At 37.2% G+C, this 22,712-nt stretch overlaps 1 protein-coding gene and 1 pseudogene across 2 annotated transcripts in view; one reads left to right on the top strand and one right to left on the bottom strand.

Moving 5' to 3' along the window:
• SDHAF3 (succinate dehydrogenase complex assembly factor 3) overlaps positions 1–22,712 on the bottom strand; it is an 86,054-nt gene that overhangs the window by 15,705 nt on the left and 47,637 nt on the right. The window lies entirely within an intron of this gene.
• Positions 3,795–4,205, top strand: LOC122438122 (annotated as a pseudogene). Its single transcript, XR_006268450.1, has one exon. The product of XR_006268450.1 is annotated as a non-histone chromosomal protein HMG-17-like (transcript).

The following is a 22,712-nucleotide window of genomic DNA, read 5'->3' as shown; positions in this document are numbered from 1 at the left end:
TTCAAATGCACCAGCAGAGGAACAGGTCATCAAAAAAGGAAAAGAGAAAAAAAAGAAATACTGCCCAGCAACATGGATGGACCTAGCGACTGTCAGAGAAAGACAAATATCATGATATTGCTTGTATGTGGCATCTAAAAAAAAAAAGCATAAATGAACTTATTCACACACAGCAACAGAGTCACAGATGTAAAAAACAAACATGATTTACCGAGAGAGAAAGCGGGAGGGCAGGGATAAACTGTGGGATTGGGACTGATATTAGTAATTATTTTATACACAGTGGTGTATATATAAGGACCTGACTATAACATATAGCACAGGGAACTGTACTTGATACTCTGTAATGACCTATAAGAGGAAATAATCTAAAAAAGTGTGGACATATGTATAGCTGATTCACACTGCTACACAGCAGAAACTAACACTGTAAATCAAATACTCTTCAATAATAAATAAGTAAAATATTTTTTAAAAAGAAGAAATTCTTCAAGAACTATCTGACTCTTTTAGGAAGGCAACATTAGCATAACAAGCATCCCAGAAGGAGGAGGGAAGGAGAAGGAATCATAGTTTATCTATACCACTTCTGGGCATACACACCAAGGAAACCAGATCTGAAAGAGACACATGCACCCCAATGTTCATCACAGCACTGTTTATAATATCCAGGACATGGAAGCAACCTAGATTCCCATCAGCAGACGAATGGATAAGGAAGCTGTGGTACATATACACCATGGAATATTACTCAGCCATTAAAAAGAATTCATTTGAATCAGTTCTAATGAGATGGATGAAACTGGAGCCCATTATACAGAGTGAGGTAAGCCAGAAAGATAAAGAACATTACAGTATACTAACACATATATATGGAATTTATAAAGATGGTAATGATAACCCTATATGCAAAACAGAAAAAGAGACACAGATGTACAGAACAGACTTTTGGACTCTGTGGGAGAAGGCGAGGGTGGGATGTTTCGAGAGAACAGCATCAAAACATGTATATTATCAAGGGTGAAACAGATCAGCAGCACAGGTTGGATGCATGGGACAAGTGCTCGGGCCTGGTGCACTGGGAAGACCCAGAGGGATCGGGTAGAGAGGGAAGGGGGAGGGGGGATCGGGATGGGGAACACATGTAAATCCATGGCTGATTCATGTCGATGTATGACAAAAACCACTACAATATTGTAAAGTAATTAGCCTCCAACTAATTAAAATAAATGAAAAAAAAAAAAAGAAAGAAATGATAGCTGAAAACTTCCCAATCCCCAAAACGAGTTGGATATACAAGTCCATGAAGCTATGAGAACACATAATCACCTTAGTGCAAAAAGACTTCTCCAAGACACACTGGAGATATTAAAACTGTCAAAAGTCAACGACGAAATTTAGAGGCAGCCAGGAAAAAAACATATGGTAACCGACAAAGGCACCACCACTAGGAAATGAGCAGATGCTTCAGCCCAGGCGATAGTGAAATGAAAAGCTCAAAATTCTCAAAGATAAGCACTGTCAGCCAAAGACCCTATAGCCAGGAAAGTTATACAGGTATGAAGGGCAAATACTTTCCCACGAAACAAAAGCTGAAGGAGTTCAACATCAGACCTGCCTTACAAGAAATGTAGAAAGGAGCTCTCCTACCAGAAACAAAAGGCAAGAGGACAGAGGACTCTGAATAAAGTGATGAGTAGGCAGAAGTCAAAAACATCAACTCTGTATCAGGTGTCTTTACTTTTTTCTCTTTTAAATTATGAAAGTATGATAACACATTTATAGGAGACTTGCAAAATACAGAACAAAGTTATATACAGTTCCACAATATATTATAATTATTTTTAAGTAGAAAATCAAGATGTTTAGTTGGAGTTTCAGTGTCAAACTTTCAGAAACTAACAGAATGAACACACAGAGAAGCAGGACACAGCAAGCCCGAGAGGCACTGTGAACCAACGCAACACGACTGAGACTGCACAATCTCCACTCAGCAGCAGGGCATAAATTCCACTCAAGAGGCTATAAATCAGGAGACACCGGAGCATATCCAGGGATGTAACACAAGGTGCGAAAGTTTCATGGTCTAAAGGTATTGGAATCATATTGAGTCTGTTCTCTTATCACTGAATTATGTTAGAAATCAACATCAAAAGATATTCAAAAGTAACTCACATATTTTCAAGTGCAATGTGACATTTATCAAGAGAGATCTTTGCCTGAGCCCCTGGAAGCCTCAATAAAGTTAAAAGACTGAAAAAACACAGCAGGCGATTGCCAAGAAGACTGTATTTAAATGAAAAATTAATAAAGATACTTTAAAAATCCCATATTTGGAAATTAAATGTCCATTTTTAAATGATGGGTGTATCTAAGCAGCCATAACACATAAAATTAGAAAATATCTGTAACAGAATGAAAGTGAAAAGAGAATTTATCAGAACTTGTTGCATGCAACTGAATTGCTCAATGCAACTAACTATAGTGTAGAATTTTTGAATAAGATATGAAAATAATGGACACAAGCATAAAATTTTGTGAAATCTGAACAAAATCTATACTTTAGTTAATAATACTATATTACACGCTACTTTCCTGTTTGTTTTTTTTTTTAAACAATATAGTATTTCTTTATATTCTCAGAATTGGATCAGAAGTTTCAAGCCTCAAAATAGGTCTTTTTCACAAAATAAAAAACATTGAAACATAAATGTTAAAGCGGGAAAAAAATGCAGTAACAGTAATTATAACTACTTCAACTTGGTAATAAACTCACAACATAAAAAAGGATAATCTGAGACAACAAAAGCAAGGGTGGCAGAGGAGAGGGAAAGGCCAGAACCCATAGAGGCAAATGCTATCAAGATGCCATCATCAGAGGAAAGACTATTTTAACCTATGAGACATTCTATACAAACCTCATTGTAACTATAAAACACAAATCCAGCGCAGAGGCAAAAACTACAGGAAAAAAAAAAAGGAAACTGAGGGGAAAAAAAAAACACCACAGATACACAGATCAGTGGAGCAGAAATGAGAGCCCAGAACTAAACACACTTATATGTGGCCAACTCACTTATGACAAAGGAGTCAAAACCATACAACAGAAATAGGACAGTCTCTTCAACAGATGGTGTTGGCAAAACTGGGTACTCACATGCGAAAGAATGAAACTAGACCCTCATCTTATACCATACACAAAACTAACTCAAAATGAATGTAAGACCTGACACCATAAAACTCCTAAACAGAAACTATAGGCGGCACCCTCTGACACCAGTCTTAGTAATATGTTTCTGGGTATGCCTCCTCAGGCAAGAAGCAGCAAAAGTAAAAATGACAGAATGGGACATCAAACTAAAAAACAGGCAGAGGAACTGAATAGACATTTTTCAAAAGAAGACATACAGATGGCCAACAGACATATGAAAAGATGTTCAACATCACTAACTATTGGGGATAGGCAAGTCAAACCCACAATGATACATTACCTCTTACACATCAGAATGGCTATCGCCAAAAACAAGCATTGGCAAGGATCTGGAGAAAACACTACACTATTGGCAGGTATTTAAATTGGTACAATCACTTTGGAAAACAATATGGAGAGTCCTCAAAAAAAAAAAAAAAGAACTACCATATAATCCAGCTGAAGAGGAGAGTGAAAAAGCTGGCTTAAAACCCAACATTCGAGCAGTGTGAAGAAGAGGCAAGAGCGACCCCTGGGCCGACTTAAAGCCCGCGCGCCACTGCATCCCCGCGTCCAGCGCCTACGTCCCGCCGCCACAGCCACCATGCCCAAGAGAAAGGCTGAAGGGATGCTAAAGGAGATAAAGCCAAGGTGAAGGATGAACCACAGAGAAGATCTGCAAGGTTATCTGCTAAACCTGCTCCTCCAAAGCCAGAGCCCAAGCCTAAAAAGGCCCCTGCAAAGAAGGGAGAGAAGGTACCCAAAGGGAAAAAGGGGAAAGCTGATGCTGGCAAGGATGGGAATAACCCTGCAGAAAATGGAGATGCCAAAACAGACCAGGCGCAGAAAGCTGAAGGTGCTGAAGATGCCAAGTGAAGTGTGTGCATTTTTGATAACTGTGTACTTCTGGTGACTGTACAGTTTGAAATACTATTTTTTTTATCAAGTTTTATAAAAATGCAGAATTTTGTTTTACTTTTTTTTTTTTAAGCTATATTGTTAGCACACAGAACACTTCATTGTTGTTTTTGGGGGAAGGGCACATCACTAACAGAATGTCTCCGAAGCTGAATTGACGTGGGGGAAAAATACCTTTCCCGTCTAGTTTTGAGATACTTCCTCTTGGTTCCCAGGAAGGAGGGATTCCTTGATGTTGACACACATTAGCCACCTTGGCACAAATGCCTTGTGGTGTGGAGAAACTAAAATTTAGTTTTTATGTCCTCTCTCCCTCTCCACCTCAGCATAGACTTGACTCCCCTAAACCCAGAGACCTGTTGGAACCTGAACCCCACGCCCCCCCAAAATTGACGACCAGTATGTCAGGCAATCTGGACTTCCTAGTGTCACCATTGAGATGGCGTCCTTCAAAAGAGCTGCGGTTCCTTTTTTAGACTGTGGCTCCTCAGAGTGGTACTTCTGCCATTTCCATTTCCTGAAAGTTAGGGTCAGCTTGTGAAAAGTTGTTAAACAACATGCTAAATGTAACATGTCAACCCTCACTCTAAACTTTCCCTGTTCAGAGCATCACATGAAGATTTCATTGGGTTTTATAGTGGCTTTCTGATTTTGGTAGTCCATGAAAAAGGGAGTTTGAAAGTTGTATACTGTTAATGATTGTCTGCCCATGTCCTGCCTGAAATACCATGATTGTTTATGAAAAGTATCTTTAATAAAGCTGGATACAGTTTAGAAAAAAAAAAAAACTTAATATTAAAAAAACTAAGATCATGGCATCTGGTCCCATCACTTCATGGCAAATAGAAGGGGAAAAAGTGGAACCAGTGACAGATTTTATTTTCTGGGGCTCCAAAATCACCGCAGATGGTGACTACAGCCATGAAATTAAAAGAAGCTTGCTCCTTAGAAGAAAAGCTACAACAAACTTAGAGTATTAAAAAGCATAGACATCACTTTGCTGACAAAAGTCCATAGTTTTTCCAGCAGTCATGTACAGAAGTGAGAACTGGACCATAAAGAAGGCTGAATGCCAAAGAATTGATGCTTTTGAATTGTGGTGTTGGAGAAGACTCTTGAGAGTCCCTTGGACTGCAAGGAGATCAAACCAGTCAAACCTAAAGAAAATCAACCCTGAATATTCACTGGAAGGACTGCAGCTGAAACTGAAACTCCAATACTTTGGCCATCTGACGTGAAGAGTCCGCTCACTGGAAAAGACCCCGATGCTGGGAATGACTAAAGGCAACAGAAGGGAGCAGCACAGGATGCAATGGTTAGACAGCATCACTGACTTAATGGACGTGAATTTGAGCAAACTCTGGAAGACAGTGGAGGACAGGAAAGCCCGGCATGCTGCAGTCCGTGGGGTTGCAAAGAGTCAGGCAGGACTCGGCAACTGAATAATGACAAATGATCCAGCTAGTCCTCTTCTGGGAATTTATCCAAAGAATACGAAAACACTAATTCAAAAAGATATGTGCATCCCTATATTAATGGCAGCATATTATACAACAGCCAAAAGATGGGAAAAAAAAATGCTCATTATCAGATGAATAGCTAAAGAAGAAATGGGGTGTGTGTATGTGTTTGTGTGTGTCTATAAACAGTCACAAAAGAGATGAAATCTTGCCTTGTGACAAAAGAAGTAGACCTTGATGGTATTACTCTAAGTGAAATAAGTCAGACAGAGAAAGATGAACACCATATGATTCACTTGTGTGGAATATAAAAAACAAAATAAGTGAACAAAACAAGCCGAACAAAAACACAGAAATAAACAGATAGGCACAGAGAACAGAGTAGTAGTTGCCAGAAGGGAAAGGGTGGGCAGGGCAGAGTGAAACGGGTGAAGAGGATTGACTGTCTGGTGACAGTGGACATTAAATTTTCGGTGGTGAGCACACTGTACTGTAAAAAGGAGTGAAATTATAAAGTACCTGTAAAATAAAGTACCTGTAAAACAAAGTCATAAACCAATGCTACCTCAACAAAGAAAAATAAAAAACAACAGGTGATACTAATATGTACCCTCAGATGGGTACACACTGAGACGGGTATGTTGTCTCTGTAATATTCTTCACAATAATGTACAACCTCAACCTAATCGTAACAGACACTCTACAAAATAACAGACCAGGAGCCTTCAAAAGTTTTAATGTCCCAAGAGATAAGAAAGAACTACAGAACTATCAGATTAGAAGAAACGAAGGCAGCATGACAACCAAATGCAATGTGGAATACTACATCAGGTCCTGGAATAGAAAAGGAGTATCAGTGTAAACACTGGGGAAATACAATACCCTTAGTAACTAATATTGCACCAATGTTAATTTCTTAGTTCTGGTAACTGTACTATAACTACGTAAGATGTTAACAGGTAGGGAAGCTGTACTATTTTTGCAACGCTTCTGTAAAATTAACTCAAGGGAATTCCCTGATGGGCCAGTGATTAGAACTCCATGCTTCCGCTGCAACGGGCACAGGTTCAATCTCTGCTTGGGAAACTGAGATCCCTCATGCCAAGCAACATGGCCAAAATAAAAAAACCCACAAAACATTAACTGAAAATATAAAGCTAAAAGAAAATGTTTTTTTCAAAAAGAGATTTAATGGATATATCAACAAATTACAATGCATCAGTTTATTTGGATTCTTACTGAAACAAGGATTCCCGGGTGGTACAGTGATAAAGAATCTGCCTGCCAATGCAGGAGGTGCAGGTTCAATCCCTGGGTTGGGAAGGTCTCCTGGAGAAGGAAATGGCACCCCACTCCAGTATTCTTGCCTGGGAAATCCCATGGACAGAAGAGCCTGCTGGGCTACAGTGTATGGGGTTGCAAAGAGTCAAACATAACAAAAAGACAACCAGGAAATTTAAAAAGCTGATTAGATGTTTGATGATACATGTTATTAGGAATTATTTCTAGTTTTGGAGGTGTTGTGGTCATTATTATTAATGACCATGGTATTACGGTCATTATTTTAAAGTCTCCTAGAGAAATACTGAAATATTTGTGATTAAAATTATACGCTTGTGATTTGTTTTAAAATAACCTAGGGTCAAGAGGAAAAGTAGGTGGGAGTACAGAAGAGACAAGGTTGGCCTTAAATTGATAAATGTTGGAAACCAAGTGATAGGTACATGATGGTGGTTCATGATATTCTCTCTACACTTGTCCATGTCTGAAAACTTTTCCATTAACTAAAAAAATGTGTGTGTATGTATACACACACACAACTTAAATAGAATTAACTATGTGTGCATACACACACACACACACAACACATAAATAGAATTAACTATGTACAAACAGCATTCAACTAAAACTATCTCAATCACGTGTAAATTTAAACTATGAGTTTGAAATTTAACTTGCCTAAAAAAGCTTCCCAAACACTGAAATGCTACCTTTGGCCTAATCTAACCTCAAGATTCTAGAGAGTTCTGTCGTATTGCTTTAACTTCTCAAACCGAAAATCACAGCCCTCAATTCTTCTCGTTTCAATGAGTGAGAAATATTAAGTGTCTTCAATGCTAAATTTAATTTTTATGAATCAGCACAGAAAAAAGCAAACTTTTATTCAGATTCAAATATAATCTGTTCTTTGCTATCTCAACTTCTAAAACTCTCCAGTGCTTTTTGGTTTGTTTGTGAATTCGTCAGGGCTCAAATAAGAAAACTAGTTAGCTTCGAGGGTATCTTTTCTCAATCTTGAGAACTCTGTTTCCAATGAGGCCGTAGTGATTACCTGGGTAACAAATTTTAGTCTCTTTTAGTTATTGCTGTTACTCTTACTTGAGCCTCATTCTCTCCTGATGCCAATTTACCATTTCTTTAGGCTTGTCCTTCCTCTCTATTAAGTGTTCACTGGAGAGCACATTAAGGTTCTTTAGTTTAAAAAAAACCCTACACTTACCATCAGTTTTTCTTTTTTTTGTTTCTGGAAATATTCTTAAATAGCTTAGAAATAATATTATTTTTAAATCTAAATAAAACATATCAAAATCATTTAAAAATAGACTTCACAACAATTTCCTCACCAAAAGAACAGAATTTTTAATAGTTACTTTAACACACACTTTTGACTGCTGAATAAATTCACTGTGTGCACCATTTAATTACCATCTGTATTTATAATTAATGCAAACCACTGGATTTGTGCTACCTGTCCCACAGGCTACCATCAAAGTGCAATAAAATTCCTTATACACCTGACATATAAAACTTGAGACTGATTGGTTCTTACAGACATATCTGGGCCACAACTTTTTAAGATGCCAATAAGAAATACCACTGGCAAGAAGAGAAGAGAATGAAATTGAATATGAGATGGTGATGGAGTCTCAGAAAGCCAATATAGATTTCAGAAAACGGAGACTTTAAGTGCAAGCGATAGGAAGATTGGCTTCCCTGGTGGCTAAGTAGTAAGAATCCTCCTGCAATGCAGGAAACCCAGGTACAATCCCTGGGTCAGGAAGATCCTCTGGAGAAGGAAACAGCAACTCACTCCAGCATTCTTGCCTGGGAAATCCCACGGACAGAGGAGCCTGGTGGGCTATAGTCTTAGGGGTTGCAAAAGAGTCAAACAAGATTTAGCAATTAAACAACCGGAACATTAGGGCCGAAAAGCTACTGATACAGTCGTATCTTGAAGAAATATATGTATATAGAAAGAGATATAAGGATTGGTCAAATTAACTATGGTACATCTATACCATAGAATTGTATGCAACAGTTAAAAAGAATAAAGTAAAAAAATGTACTGACATCATTTCCCAAGACAAGTGAAAAAGGCAACTTGCAGAATACTATGTAAACACGATGCCATTTATATGTTTATTTTTAAATACATACAAATTTAAGTGCTAGATGTTTATATATTTATTTATGTAAATAGAGAAGCTGACAGAATGCCCACAAAAGTTTGGGGCATGGTCTCTCATGTTTTTTTCTGGACATCTTATCTCTGTACCATTTTGACTGTTTACAAATGAATATTATTTCAATAGTTAACATTATTTAAGTAGTTAAGTGGGAAGGAAAGAAAGCAAAGAGGAGAGAAGCTTATAGGAGAAATTTTAGAATGGAGGAAATTTATAACTGCTTTTTCATCATTTGTACAAGTTGCCTATTGTACTTAATTAACTTGGCGATAAAGATTAACAAAAGGAAACTCAAATTCCATTATTGTGTTTAATCACATTTGTCCTTCTTTGTTCCTTAAAAGAAAATTACAACTAAATATCCCAAAAGTACAGTAAGAAACACTTTGGATCCTGTAAAGAACCACGACACATGAAAATTGAAACTGTCAAACTCTGTAAATAAAAGGACAATTTTTATCCCCCCAAAATATTCATACTTAGAAATGCATTTATCAGACCCCTTTAATGAAACCAAATGGTTTAAGATGCCTATCTTTCTTTTGAACTACATAAATTATTATTAGTTCCATTATAATAATTTATGGAGTGCTGCCACACTCACAATTTCCTGAAAGGCTAAAATGACAATAATTTTTCAGTTTTGGAGAACCAAATTATTTATATTCCTTAATGTAAACTCACAAACTGGATGACAGCTGTTAGATCTAAAAGGACAAAGTTCTTTCTGCCCAAATTATTCAATTATTCTAAAATTTTATTTAGCAACATTGAATCAACAAACTTAAGTTTGGAGCATGTAGTCAAGCTTTCCCCCAGAGAACTGATTAAAAATGCCATGCCTTCTCCTCACGGAACAAAAACAACAAAAACACCCACTCTTAAGAAACCTTAAAGTTACCTGAATTACAATGACTAAATTCAAAGACACCTTGGGGATTTGAAGCACAGCTGCCCAAGTCATTAATACAGAGTATTTTACATTACAGGAAAAAGGAATCTATGTTGACAATGATAATAAATTTGATTTCTTGGTTCTCTTTATTTAGGTTTTATGATTGTCAAGTCAAAGATGACAGAGTATCCATTTTTATACCACACACACACACACACACACACACAAATCACATGGCCACCTATGCAATCTCTTAGGCCCCAAAGACTTCTAATACATCACACTGACTCACGGAACACAAAGAAACAGGAACAGAAAGCAGCGTGAGTGTCGCCAGTGTATTTCTCAGCTGGCCGTGAAGCTGGGCCCTCTGGAATCCAGCTCCCCAGGCTCGCCTGCCCACTGCGGTAAACCAGACTGAGGACTCACCACGTGACTCCAGAGATGAACAAAAAAGGGTATTGGTTGCAACTGTACTTAAAGCAGGAAAAAAGGAGACTACAAATAAGAGCATGAAGAGTTCCTGGTTAGGGAGATAGTAAGGAAATGTAGACCATCTAGTTCACAAATGCTCTGTACACTTACTATGAATTCTATAGACATATACAAATCAAGTATGTCATGATGGCAGGAATGGGAAGTCAGCACAAATAAATAAGCACATTCCTATTGATGAAATTCATCTACAAGTTGCTAGAAGCCTATTAACAACAGACTGTACTATGTAGCATTTTACTTAAAGGCAACTCTTTGCCACCTAAAAATATATTCATAAAGTACTTTGATGATGATCAAACCCAGGTTTCCTGAATTACAGGCAGATTCTTTACTGTCTGAGACACTAGGGAAGCCCCCCACCACCTAAAAATATATTCATAAAAGTAATTTGATGGTCATTTTACTGATCATTAGAGAACTATGAAATTAAATGGATTATATGTACATTTTATATTTATATAATAACTTTATTCTTTTTGTAACTTTATTCTTTTTGTAACTTTATATAATTTGCCTAAGTTTTACAATAGGGGCTTCCCTAATGGGTCAGCACTGAAGAATCCTCCTGTCTAACGCAGGAGATGGTTCTTTAGATCGGGAGGATCCCCTGGAGAGGGAAATGGCAACCCACTCCAGTATTCTTGCCTGGGAAATCCCATGGACAGAGGAGCCTGGCGGGATACAGTCCATGGGGTAGCAGAGTCAGACACAACTTAGCAACTAAACAACAACAACGAAGTTTTGCAATATTCAATTATGTTATAGATAACAGAATCAAGCAATAATACTGTGACCCATTAACACAGGATATTGAAAAATAATTTTTAAATGTTACCAAGCATTCCAATTAACTGGACATTCTTATTAGACCCACCAAATGTGTACTGTACAATACTGCTGTGAGAATTAAATGGCAAATTATTTTTTAAAAGATGTTTGTATCCAGGCTGCAAAATACTCTAGAATCCTCTTGGTGGTTATGTGTCTTTGGGAGTACTCGCTTGAAATGCTCTTCTTGTAGCTGGCTGCTGCTACTCCCTCAGGTCACAGCTTAAACGTCACTTCCTCAGCAAGCGCTTCCTTATTCACCTTACGTAACTATTACTCTCTTTCTCAGTACCCTAAATTTCCTGCTTGGCACTTACTCTAATACATTACTTCCCTCACTGGAATGAAAAAATCCACAAAAAATAGGAACACATCTGTCTTTCTCACTACTGAATTTCCTTGATCTCGCGTGGTGCCTGGATCAAAAAAAATAAATGTTCAGTAATTATCATCTTAAAGATGAATAAATGAATGCTGTCCAAACATCTACTAGAAACTACTCTTCCAGGCACAATGTTAAATGTCTAATCTTCAAATACACTCTAGTTTTTTAAAAGAATTCATAATATAAGATTTTGATATTTTCACTTTATGGAAACAGTGATACTCCCCTTAATATCCTATTTCTTACTGATGACATTTTCAAAGGTTACCTTCTCCACTCAGTGGTTCTCAAACATTTTGGTCTCAGAATTCCTTTGTACTCTTCTAAAAAAGCAAAGAATTTTTATTATGTGGATTTTACATATTTTATCTAAACATTTATCAACACTTATCATATTAGAAATTAAAAGATTTTAAATTAATTCACTAAAAATAATATAGGTATTACCCATGACTTCATAAGCTTGACAAATATACTCCCAAAACAGCACATTTCTATTAAAAAAATTTTCAGAAACAAAAATCTTCTTAGAAGAATGGCACTGTTTTCTAGTTCTGCAAATATAATGTCTGGCTTGTTAAAGACAGCTGGATTCTCTTATCTGTTGGGATATATGATTTTGGTTGAAGTATATATAAAGACAGACTCACACTGATGTAATAGTTGGAAAAGGGAGTATTTTAATACTTTTTTCTGATAATTGTAGATAGAATTTCTTGACACTACAGCAAACCTGGACAATGCTAGTTTCTGAAATGTTAGTTGCAATATATCAATGAACTTTTTTTACTCTATTGCATAAAAATTCATTGCTGTATTTCACCTTCTGAATAAATTTTTTAATCCATACATAATCTTGTAATATCATGCATTGGTCATTTGAAAACCACTGGCTCACTGGGTTTTGCTGATCTCCCAAATCCTGACATTGAATTATACAATATAATATATACTTGTTAATATCACCACTGATAAAAATGAGAGAGATCTTTAAGTGTGGGAACTGTCAAGCTTACAGTGGTAAATATAAGCTTAAAAAATCCTAACTTTTTTTCTTGAAAGCTCAAACTTTATCTTTGGCAGTAAATGTCAGTTATTTTCCATGAAGTGACAAGCTCATTCCACTAGTTTTTGAGAAAATGCAAATACCTAAGTTTGAATAATGATTATTTGCCAGTTGTATTTTTTAGATAAAAATGTTGCACAAGTTTTAAGTGACTGACATGCAACTCAAATACATGCACAAATGCTTTTACTCGTGACAGTCACGATACTTTGGTATGAAACTGTTAGGCGAGTGTAACCTCCTTGGTTCTGTCTCGTCTCAACAAAAATTCGAAGCGATGGGCATTAAAGCCCTCAGCGTGTCACAGCTCTCAGACAGACCGTGTTATAGCTCTTGGGTCTCAGACAGACCGTGTTATATATAGCTCTGGGGTCTTGAACAGACTGTGTTGTAGCTCTTAGACAGATCAGTGTCATAGCTCCGTGTTACAGCTCAGTTTTATTTAGGAAATAGCAGGAAAATACATCCTTGAGGCGTGAGGGCATGCTGACCTAAAGACGCAAAGAGGAGAGAGCGAGCCCCGGCCCTTTGGCTCCTCTTTTTATATGATTTTCCTCCCTGCTGGACCTGCCCTATGTAAATTGGGCTAGCCAGGGGTGCTGTTTGTTCTACCTGAGGTCCTCATTCCGGTCCTCAGACCTTCCTTTGTTCTATTTTCGTGGGCTTTTCCCTTCCTTGTCTTTTAGCCACCGCCATTCTGAACTCTTTTTTTCCTATTCTAACTACCTAGCAAAACCAAACTACGTTATGAGTGCTTCCATTTCTTTACCGAGAAAATTAAAAAGACATGTACTCAAAGATTAGGGTTTAATAAAATTGTCAATGTTTACTGTTTTGTTAAGGCAAGTATTAAACAAAATTGGCTTTTAAAAAGTGCCAAGTAAACTAGATGAGTACAGTTTTGGAAAACAATAACAAAGTTGAAAGATTTGCTTACTTGATTTAAAGATTTTACTGTAAAACTACGATAATCCAGATAGTGTGGTACTGGTAAAACAAGGCAGACACAGAGAACAAAATGAAATAGAGAACCCAGATCTAGCCCCCACAGCCAAATGACTTTTTATAAGGTACAAAAACAACTCAATGGAAAAGGATCTTTTCAATAAAATATACTGGCACAACTGGCGATTCATATGCAAAAAAAGTGAAACTCAATCCATACAGTACACAATTAATTAACAAAAATTAACTCAAAATTGATCATGTATCCAAAAGTTAAAATCACTAGGGAAAAAAATCAAGGAAGATTTTTGTGACCTTCAGGTATACAAAACCTTCTTAAACATGACACTAGAAAATCCATATAGAAAAAAATTGGTAAACTGGGTTTAGTAAACATCTTAAGCATTTCCTTTTCTAAAGACACTGTTAGTCATCAGGACAGTATGGTACTGGCACAAAGACAGAAATATAGATCAATGGAACAGAATAGAAAGCCCAGAGATAAATCCACGTACCTATGAACACCTTATCTTCGACAAAGGAGGCAAGGATACACAATGGAAAAAAGACAACCTCTTTAACAAGTGGTGCTGGGGAAACTGGTCAACCACTTGTAAAAGAATGAAACTAGAACACTTTCTAACACCATACACAAAAATAAACTCAAAATGGATTAAAGATCTAAATGTAAGACCAGAAACTATAAAACTCCTAGAGGAGAACATAGGCAAAACACTGTCCGACATAAATCACAGCAAGATCCTCTATGACCCACCTCCCAGAATATTGGAAATAAAAACAAAAATAAACAAATGGGACCTAATGAACCTTAAAAGCTTTTGCACAACAAAGGAAACTATAAGCAAAGTGAAAAGACAGCCTTAAGAATGGGAGAAAATAATAGCAAATGAAGGAACAGACAAAGGATTAATCTCAAAAATATACAAGCAACTCCTGCAGCTCAATTCCAGAAAAATAAATGACCCAATCAAAAAATGGGCCAAAGATCTAAACAGACATTTTTCCAAAGAAGACATACAGATGGCTAACAAACACATGAAAAGATGCTCAACATCACTCATTATTAGAGAAATGCAAATCAAAACCTCAATGAGGTACTATTACACGCCAGTCAGAATGGCTGCTATCCAAAAGTCTACAAGCAATAAATGCTGGAGAGGGTGTGGAGAAAAGGGAACCCTCTTACACTGTTGGTGGAAATGCAAACTAGTACAGCCACTATGGAGAACAGTGTGGAAACTCCTTAAAATACCGAAATAGAACTGCCATATGACCCAGCAATCCCACTCCTGGGCATACACACCGAGGAAACCAGATCTGAAAGAGGCCCCTCCCCCCCCCATGTTCAGCGCAGCACTGTTTATAATATCCAGGACATGGAAGCAACCTAGATGCCCATCAGCAGACGAATGGATAAGGAAGCTGTGGTACATATACACCATGGAATATTACTCAGCCATTAAAAAAATTCATTTGACTCAGTTCTAATGAGATGGATGAAACTGGAGCCCATTATACAGAGTAAAGTAAGCCAGAAAGATAAAGACCAATACAGTATACTAATGCATGTATATGGAATTTAAAAAGATGGTAACGATAACCCTATATACAAAACAGAAAAAGAGACACAGATGTACAGAACAGACTTTTAGACTCTGTGGGAGAAGGCGAGAGTGCGATGTTCTGAGAGAACAGCATTGAAACAAGTATACTATCAAGGGTGAAACAGATCACCAGCCCAGGTTGGATGCATGAGACAAGTGCTCGGGGCTGGTGCACTGGGAAGACCCAGAGGGATGGGATGGGGAAGGAGGTGGGAGGGGGGTTCAGGATGGGGAACACATGTAAATCCATGGCTGATTCATGTCAATGTGTGGCAAAAACCACTACAATATTGTAAAGTAATTAGCCTCCAACTAATAAATGAAAAAAAATGTAAAAAAGAAAAAAAGACACTGTTAGAAAAATGAAAAGCCGAGGCATAGACTGGATGAATATATTTATCAAAGCATATCTGACAAAGGACTTATACCAGTAACTCAATAATAAAGAGACAACCAATTCAATAAAGAGACACTCAATTCAAAAAAACCCTTGAGACTGACAAGAGTTAATTTACAAACAGCTCATACAACTCAGTACGAAAAAAACAAACCACCCAATCAAAAAATGGACAAAAGATCTAAATAGACATTTTGCCAAGGAGGCTGGCCAACAGGCACATGAAAAGATGCTCAACATTGATTATTAGAGAAATGAAAATCAAAACCACAATGAGGTATCACTTCACACAGATCAGAATGGTCATCATCAAAAAATCTACAAACAACAAATGCTGGAGAGGGTGTGCAGGAAAGCAACCCCCTGCTACAGTTGGTGGGAATGTAAATTGGTACAGTCCCTATGGAGAACAGCATGGAGGTTCCTTTAAAAACTCTAAATTGAGCTACAATACGATTGAGCAATCCCACCCCTAGGCATATATCCAGAAAGGACAAAAACTCTAACTTGAAAAGATACACAGACTCCAGTGTTCATAGCAGCTCTATTTACAACAGCCAGGATATGGAAGCAACAGAAGTGTCCATCAATAGACGAATGGATAAAGACGATGTGGTACATATATACAAGAGAATACTAGCCATAAAAAAGAAGACTGCCATTTTCAGCAACATGGATAAACCTAGTGTATATCCTGAGTGAAGTTAGACAAAGACAAGTATTGTTATGATATCATTTACATGTGAAATCTAAAAAAATTAATACAAATGAGTCTATTTACACAACACAAACAGACTCACAGACATAGAAAACAAATGTATGGTTACCAAAGCGGATGGTGGGGAGGGATAAATAGGAGCATGGGATTAATAGATGATACAGTACTATATACAAAACAGATAAGCAGCAAGGATTTACTGTGTAACACAGGCAATAATATTCAAGATGTTGTAATAACCTACAATGGAAAATATCTAAAAAAGAACATATGTAACTGAATCACTGTGCTATACACCTGAAACTAACACAACACTGTAAATCAACTATACTTCAATTTTAAAAGGAGTGGAAGAAAACAAAAACTTTGAACAGATACTTCACCAAAAATATAGGGATCGCAATAAACCATGAAAAGATGCTCAAAATCATTAGTTATCAAGAAACTGCACAACTGCCTTGGTAGTCCAGTGGGCAGAGCAACTAAGCCTATGCGCCACAACTGCTGAAGACCACGAGCTCTGGAACCTGCACTCTGCAACAGAGGAAGCCACTGCAGTGAGAAGCCCATGCACCACAACTGGAGAAAGCCTGGGTGCAGTAACAAAGACCCAATGCAGCCACAAATTACTTAAAAAAAAATTTTTTTTAAAGAAATGCAAGTTAAAACCACAGTGAGTGATATTAACACACCTAATAGAATGGCTAAAATTAGAAGGACTTACCACATGAAGTGTTAGCCAGGATGCAGAGCAACTAGAACTCTCAGACACCACTGGTGGCAATGAAAAATGGTACAGCCACTTTGGAAAACAGTAGGGCAGTTTCTTAAAATGTGAAAGAAAAAAATGATCCAGCTATTTCAGTCTTAGATATTTACTCAAGAGACATAAAAGCATATGTCCACACAAAGAGCTGAGCACATATGCTCATAGCAGATTTCTTTATAATAACCAAACTTAGAAACAACCCAAATTGTTCAACAAGGGATAAATGAATAAAGAAATATTGTTAGGGCCATACAGTGCATTATTACTCAGCTGGGGGTTCAATCCCTAGGTCAGGAAGATCCCTTGGAGTAAGAAATGTCAATCCACTCCAGTATTCTTGCCTGGAAAACTCCATGGGCAGAGGAGCCTGGCGATCTACGGTTCATGGGGTCTCAGGGAGTCAGACATGACTGAGCACACACAGCACACTGGTCAGCCACAACACTGATAAATCCCCAAAGTAAGTATACTGAGTGAGAGTCAGACAAAAACAACTACTTACGGAATAATACTGTTTATGTAAAATTTTAGAAAATATAAACTTATCTACAGCGACCAAAAAAAAAGAGAGAGAAACAAACAGGGCTGTCCTGGGCCATGAGTAAGGGGAGGGGTGCAACAGAGAACAGAATAAAGTAAGGCTCATGGAATCTTTTTGGAGTGGTGGTATTTTGTTACTGTGGTAGTGGTGATGGTTTCATGGGTGTCCACATAGGCCAAAATTCGCCCCATTTTACACTTTAACATATGCAACTCACCATACATCGATGGTACCACAATAAAGCTTTTTGAAAAAGGAACTAGCCAACCCCCTCCTCACCTTCTCCCTATTTCACAACTTGACACCACTGAAGGGGAGGAGAGACCAGAAAATTAGCAAGGAAATGAAATTAGCTGTAACAGCTAAAGACGGCGAGAACACAGTGAAGTAAGAGTGCATATACGTAACTGATGGAATAGACTAGCTTTCATTGCTGATACACTGATCAAAGACAAAATTCAAAAGGCATTAAAAAAAATCCTTTCCTTATCAACTACGTATTAACCATTAGAATTTTTAAGCATCAAAAACAACTAGTTGAATAATAAACAAGAAAATAGAAAAAAAAAGGGACAATACTACTACACAGAATTCAACATTATACTTTTTCTTTTCAAATTGACATAACCACCATGCCCCCCCGCCGCCCACAGTTATTTCATTTACACAAGAGGTGGTGGCGGATCACAAAAATATACAAGAAATAAAATGATAAAATTTTTATAATTCACTTTTTTTCACTCTACAGTCACATATTTTGTAGATGAAAAGCTTATAAGTTCTGCACATTTTCCTAAACTCAATTTGTTTCATTTACCAATAGAGAAATTTTTTTTTTTACTGTTACCTGTTTATCTACAGCACAGGATAATTCTGTATTTTAAAAAAGAAAGAATAAAACTATTACATAAACTAAGAAAAATGATGCATTCAAATCATATTTTCATGTAAACTTTTTAAGAAAATCTTCAAGATTTTATCAAGAAAATAAAATGAGCAGTATGTTTTCTAACTAATTACTGTTTAATATTCCGAGGTACATGAAAAAAACCCATATTAACCCACAAAATTCTCAGACACTCTCCAAAGCTATCTATTAAAAGACCAAGTGAGTTACTTTATCAAATTAAAAATGTATTTTAAAGATCACATATGAAATTGGCAGTAATTTCACACTTCCAATTTTGGGTTGTATGCCACAATCCAAAACAGACTATTATTACATTAAATACCACTTTGTTTCTGAAAGACAAACTTTAACAGAAAATTAAAATATATTATGTCTTAACAGTTATTTTTCTACACTTAAATATTATTTGAATGAACCAGATGAGGGAGTGTAGCATTATCATCATCTCAATTATGTTACACGAGCTACCCAGAAAACACATAACTACAACTAAAACAGAAACAAGCAAACAAAAAATAACTCAATCACTAAAGAGGACTGCATGATGAAGAATACAAAAAATGAACTTTAGAATATTTCTTCATGGGTTTAAAAAGAAAAATAACAGGACAAAGAAACAAAAATCAGTTTATAGAGCAATGATTTTAAAACTAGTAAAAGGCATGAGGAAAACAAAAAGCCCAAGTGTAAATCCATCTGAATACAGCCCTCTTTCACTGCCCTGGTGTGAAAAAAGGCACTGAATGTTGTAAGATGTTATCAAGCATTTTCACGCAGAAGACAATGGCAACCCACTCCAGTACTCTTGCCTGGAAAACCCCATGGATGGAGGAGCCTGGTGGGCTGCAGTCCATGGGGTTGCTAGGAGTCGGACACGACTAAGCAACTTCACTTTCACTTTTCACTTTCATGCAGTGGAGAAGGAAATGGCAACCCACTCCAGTGTCCTTGCCTGAAGAATCCCAGGGTCGGGGGAGCCTGGTGGGCTGCCGTCTGTGGGGCCGCAGAGAGTCGGACACGGCTGAAGCGACTTAGCAGCAGCAGCAGCAAGCATTTTCAAATGAGAGACCAGAAATGAGTGTTTTGATCCTTGAGCACAACCTTAGAGTAGAAAAGGTGTATCACTGGAAAAGCTTAGTTGTAAAAGCCCTTACATAGTCGCTGCTGTTCAGTCACCAAGTCGTGTCTGACTCTTTAAAACCCAATGAACTGCAACATGCCAGACTTCTTTGTCCTTCACAGTCTCCCCAAGTTTCCTCAAAACTCATGTCCACTGAGTCGATGATGCCATCCAACCATCTCATTCTGTCACCCCTTTCTCCTCCTGCCCTCAATTTTTCCCAGCATCAGAGTTTTTTTCAAATGAGTTGGTTCTTTGCCTCAGGTGGGCAAAGTATTGGAGCTTCAGCTTTAGCATCAGTCGTTCCAATTAATATTCAGGGTTGATCTCCTTTAGTATCGACTGGTTTGATCTCCTTGTTGTCCAAGGGACTCTCAAGAGTCTTCTCCAGCACCACAGTTAGAAAGCATCAATTTTTCAGGACTCAGCCTTCTTTCTGGTCCAACTCTCACATCTGCACATGACTACTGGAAAAACCATAGCTTTGACTATATGGACCTTTGTTGGCAAAGTGCTATCTCTGCTTTTTAAAACACTGTCTAGGTTTGACATAGCTATTCTTCCAAGGAGCAAGCATCTTTTAATTTCATGGCTGCTGTCACCATCTGCAGTGATTCTGGAGCCCAAGAAAATGAGTATGCTTAATGAATAACTTTCAGATATGCATTTGATTCTTCAAACTTTGAGGATCGTAACTATTATTTCTACTAATAAGATCCTTCATCATCTGGCCCCTGCTGACATCACCAGCCTCATAACAAACTGCCTGTAGTTCCCAGATATATTCCTGCTCATTCATGTATCAATAGCCACGTATTCCCTGTGTGTGAACTGTCCTTATATTTCAGGGCAGAAAACTTTGAGATTCAGCTCAAATGTCACGTTCTTTTCTGTGATGACTGTACCCTAGCCCTAGATTTGCTTCTAGTGCTCTGTGGGCACTCTGTACATATTTCTTACAGCACTCATCTTAAGGCAGGCAGTTCATTTATGTTATTATGTTGTTTGTGTCGGACTTTGGAGTCTTCACAAAGGAAATTGCCAATTCAGCACTGTAGTCTAAATTACCACAAGAACACAGGGAACTTGACACATCAATCTGAATAAACTTGCAAATTTAAAATCAGACTTCAGATCCTGATTTATCCCAATAAAAAGGCTATTCAGTGAAGATTAATATAAACATGATTATTTGAGGGTGGTTTTAAATTTTCCTTTATACTGTTTTACAAAATCTCCCGTAAGATCACTTTATTTTTTTTAATCAAAAAATATTATTAAAGAGGCAGAAAGGTCTCTTTAATCCTATATTTGAAAGTCAACTGTTAGCTTTCAAATAAATAAAATACTTAAAAAAATACTAATAAAATACTAAACAGCAACCAAAATAAAAGCAAAATAAGCTACAAAACAAAAACAGGAAAAAAGTTTCAGATATTCTAATTTGAAGTCAAGAAATTAATTTTGCCATTTATACAACTGTATAAATGTATACAATTTAATGTATACATTTATACAGTTGTATAAGTACAATTGTAGCTTGACCTCTTAAAAATTCAATCTCAAAACAGTTCTAAGAATGTCCATGCCTTTCTCTTCTCTTTTCTCTCTATACATGTGAAACCTGCATCACTAAAAATAATAGTCTCCGTAGCAAATAATTTATCACATCAGTTTCCTTTAGCTTTTGTTTTATTTTTATTTAAAGGGTAGTTAGTATCGATGAGGCTTCCCTTGTGGCTTGGACAGTAAAGAATCTGCCTGCAATGCAGGAGACCCAGGTTCTATCCCTGGGTCAGGAAGATCCCCTGGAGAAGGGAATGTTAATCCACTCCAGTATTCTTGCCTAAAGTGGGAATGCAAACTAGTACAGCCGCTATGGAAAACAGTGTGGAGATTTCTCAAAAAACTGGAAATAGAACTGCCATATGACCCAGCAATCCCACTTCTGGGCATACACACTGAGGAAACCAGATCTGAAAGAGACACGTGCACCCCAATGTTCATCGCAGCACTGTTTATAATATCCAGGACATGGAAGCAACCTAGATGCCCATCAGCAGATGAATGGATAAGGAAGCTGTGGTACATATACACCATGGAATATTACTCAGCCATTAAAAAGAATTCATTTGAACCCAGTCCTAATGAGATGGATGAAGCTGGAGCCCATTATACAGAGTGAGGTAAGCCAGAAAGATAAAGAACATTACAGCATACTAACACATATATATGGAATTTAGAAAGGTGATAACGATAACCCTATATGCAAAACAGAAAAAGAGACACAGAAATACAGAACAGACTTTTGAACTCTGTGGGAGAAGGTGAGGGTGGGATATTTCAAAAGAACAGCATGTATACTATCTATGGTGAACAGATCACCAGCCCAGGTGGGATGCATGAGACAAGTGCTCGGGCCTGGTGCACTGGGAAGACCCAGAGGAATCGGGTGGAGAGGGAGGTGGGAGGGGGGATCGGGATTGGGAATACATGTAAATCCATGGCTGATTCATATCAATGTATGACAAAACCCACTGGAAAAAAATAATAATAATAAAAAAAAAAAAAAAAGAATTCCATAGACAGAGAAGCCTGGCAGGCTATACAGACCACGGGGTTGCAAAAAGTCAGACAAGACTGAGCAATTTCACTTTATCAATGTAGCCACTTTATTTATGTGTAAATTTTTCAATTGATGATAAATCCTTGACTACTTAACAAAAACCATTGTTTTCAGAGGTGATTCCCATGAAGACACTGTGTCTTTGCTTTTCACAGCTACTATTTAATCTTTTAAAAAGTGAGTTACTCCACTGATCAAGCAACTCCAAGCTACTGCTTTCCACTAGAACTTCTTCAGAGCCACAATGCATCATTTTAAACTATGTTCCTAACATACTTATTTGCTGTCTTTCCTGTAGTTTAAGTTCACTATATAGTTATTTATATGATAATAATATATTGGCTTCAGCATGCA

The sequence above is a fragment of the Cervus canadensis genome, chromosome 3 (genome assembly GCF_019320065.1).
Source record: "Cervus canadensis isolate Bull #8, Minnesota chromosome 3, ASM1932006v1, whole genome shotgun sequence".
Classification (NCBI taxonomy): Eukaryota; Metazoa; Chordata; class Mammalia; order Artiodactyla; family Cervidae; genus Cervus; species Cervus canadensis.
Note: the sequence above shows the minus strand (reverse complement) of the source record. Positions and strands in the feature narration are given on the sequence as shown.